The sequence below is a fragment of the Syngnathus scovelli genome, chromosome 2, assembly GCF_024217435.2.
Source record: "Syngnathus scovelli strain Florida chromosome 2, RoL_Ssco_1.2, whole genome shotgun sequence".
NCBI lineage: Eukaryota > Metazoa > Chordata > Actinopteri > Syngnathiformes > Syngnathidae > Syngnathus > Syngnathus scovelli.
In genome coordinates, this window is record NC_090848.1 from 7,151,553 (window position 1) to 7,154,872 (window position 3,320).

Consider the following 3,320-nt stretch of genomic DNA (forward strand, 5'->3'; position numbering starts at 1 on the left):
CTCGCAGCCCAGCCAGCGCTTTATGCTTATAGCGCGCGGTGACGCACAACCAGAGGCGGGATCCGTGGCACGCCACCCTCCAATGGGAGGCGAACCCTCACTTGAAATAAAGGGAAAGAGGAGGCGGAGGTGCGCAAGAAACAGTGAGCTGACGGAGAAGCCACAAGGTGGGACCACGCCACCAGCGCTCCTTCGTTTCCCCCATTTTCTCATCACCTTTAACAATCCGTAATGAGGTCCAGTTAGTGCTGCAGCCTACGATAACACGTCTTTATGAACATTCAATGTGACAATGACAGACAGCTCAAATTTGCACCTGCATGTCACCTGCATTTAGATTTAGGAAACTCCTTTGCAAATGTATTACTTTTATCTGGCAAGTTCATATCTATCTATCTATCTATCTATCTATCTATCTATCTATCTATCTATCTATCTATCTATCTATCTATCTATCTATCTATCTATCTATCTATCTATCTATCTATCTATCTATCTATCTATCTATCTATCCATCTATCCATCTATCTATCTATCTATCTATCTATCTATCTATCTATCTATCTATCTATCTATCTATCTATCTATCTATCTCTCCATCTCTCCATCTCTCCATCTCTCCATCTAAACATCCACCACGTTGTCTGCAGTTAATTTACAAGTTAATCAGCAATGATTCATGTGACGCGTATTCAAGTTTAATTTGTGTGGGTGGTTTTGTCCCGACCATGTTGTGTCTTCCACGTGACCCCCACGCCAGCCCTCTTTTTGGCTCGGCCAAGCTGTGAGTCCAAGTCAGGCTCAAGGCTGCCCCTGCGTGGGCAACTTGAGCACCTGTTTTGCAAACGGTGTGGACATACTAATCGTGCACTTTATTTCGTTCTCTCCGTCGTTTATCTCTTATTGAAATTCTATTAGTTCATAGGTGTCACGTCAGATGCGTGACACCTATGTTGTGCCATAGTGTTACGCCAATTATGGCATCATTTATTAGGTGTGCACTAAAGCCGTTCCTGTAAAATAACACACATGTAAATAACTCCATTATATTTGTTAATTTTATCTTTATATCCATTGACATTCCCACACGTATAGCATTTGAGACCATAGCATATACTTCAGGCATTCGTGCAGCTGACATTAACAATAGAAAGTTGAGCTTCTTTGTATATTAAATGTAGGCTGTAAAATAATTCGAGTATTGCACATTTTAATATTTTACTATTTTCTTAACAAAAGTAGGATTTTCATTTGATTTGCTCTAAGTCAAATTAAAGATTGGATTTTTTTTTTTTTTTTTTTTGCCACAGTTTAAATTGTGTGCGTGGCAGACTAATTAAACCATGTTTTTCATTCAATATGACGTCGGATACTATGAGAATAATTCATGAAAATGTATTGACTAATTATTATACGAATAAAACATTTGTAAAATGCATGTAATATATATAAAAACTAAAAATATAATATTTTCAAAGTAATGATTTCTTGTAATTATTGGGATGTATTAGCAAAAAATAATCACCATTAAAATTATGAACAAATAAACCCAATAAATGTAGTATTTTTACGCTTACAACAAATACACACTGATGCAAAGAACAATTCAAGGTAATTGAATTTATTTCAGGCACCTGCAGGCGAGCGTCGTAATTCACAAAATGACCGAAGATCACCTAAACGAACTAAGCAGCCCTCAAACGTCCTCTCCGGCCAGGCCAAGGCGCCGGCAGCGGCTCCGTTAGGTGGTCCTGCTCCCTCCCTCGCGGCACCGCGGTCCGGCGTGCAGGCGCGGCTGACGGCGGCTGTTCCCGCTCCGCTAATAACAGGGGCCGTAATGGAGGGACCAGATGTAAAAGGGGGAGAAAAAAAGCGTTAGTGTCAGCATCATATCGGTGGTTAATGATCTATTAAGTGATGTGTGTGCTTATGGGCAGCGGGGAAAAAGTGTCGATGCTTGCTTATTCGCCTCCTAATGAGACTCGCGTCCTACGGATTTTAGGAATGAATAACACGAAATAAAATCCGCCTTAAAATGATGCGTTGAGCAGTTGAGGCTGCGGAGGCGCATGCAGCTCACAACATTCGACATCTCGCGACTGAGCGGCGCACATCGCGCTCGTGCCGTGTCACACCTGTAACGCGAGGCCCGGGCATCCACGATGGACCTCTGACCGGGTTGGCACTATGTGCTCACCTGCGCTGCCAAACTTTTTGGATCCTTCTGGATGTTATCCTTGCAAGGAATAGCGACCTGCTATTTTCTCCACTTATATTTTTGCACCCAATGTGATCACTTCACGGTCGTTCTCCGCGAGCCGACACCCGGAGGAAAACCAAATTTCAAGGCCGAGGGGCGGGCAGATGAGCGCTGAAGAGCCGCTGCTTCCGGAGCATGCTTTTTTTTTACGCGTGGAAGTAATTGAGAAGTAGACATTATACGGGTAAAACTTTGGAATTTATTTTTATTAGTCTAAAAAAAAACATCACTAGCCTGTAATTATTAATTATTAACATTATTGAAATTATGAACGACGCATTGCATGTTCAATGTAATTCATGGATGTTAATTGCATCTCCGATTATTTGCAAAGACGGACCACTCAAGTTCATCACGCATGCTGAACCTCTAAAAGTTTACTGATACGCACGCGGCGATCCTTTTGCATCACCCTTTTAATTGGCCATTAACAGCGTGTACTTACTCAGGCATTCTTGTTTACTCCAGACGGATCGACTATCTCTGTGAAAACATGCATTATTAAGTCGCTGTCTGTAAACAGGGCGAGTCCAGTCGGTGAAGGAAGCCAACTCAAGCCGCATCAGACCCAATTGACACACATCAACCACTCTTACAGAAACAACAAGAGGTGAGATAAGTGCAAATTCTGTCAAACTCATTAATATAGAACAAGTTTCGATTAAACAGTGAAGATAATTTTTCTTTTTTTTTTCTTTCCCTTTTCAACCCACGTTTGCTTCCTCAAGCAGATGCCACCAACTCAGCGATTGTCCGTCAGTATTCGCAGGTGCACTTTTTAGTTTATTTCTTGTGCCTGTGCGCCCCTGGTGGCATGTTTGTGTATTGCGAGCATTTTAATGACGCACATCACTGGTGGCGTGCAGGCATGCGGGTTCAACTTCACATCAACTTATCATAGCTGTGTTCAGTTTACAACAGAAAGATAGGAGGGGGATATAAAAATGTGATGAACAGGCCATGGCATAATTGTGGGCCTTTTGTGAGCTTAGATTGGCATTCTATAAATATAACACAAAATAAATGTCACACACCTTTTGGCTTGATATACCACCAAGTA

At 41.9% G+C, this 3,320-nt stretch overlaps 1 long non-coding RNA gene across 1 annotated transcript; it reads right to left on the reverse strand.

Moving 5' to 3' along the window:
- Nucleotides 1-1,605: 1,605 nt before the first annotated feature.
- Nucleotides 1,606-2,838, reverse strand: LOC125987801 (uncharacterized). The gene is made up of 2 exons (XR_007488159.2): nt 2,706-2,838; nt 1,606-1,819 (listed from the first exon to the last, which is right to left on the reverse strand). It is a non-coding gene; the product is annotated as an uncharacterized lncRNA (long non-coding RNA).
- Between the last annotated feature and the right edge of the window lie 482 nt (nt 2,839-3,320).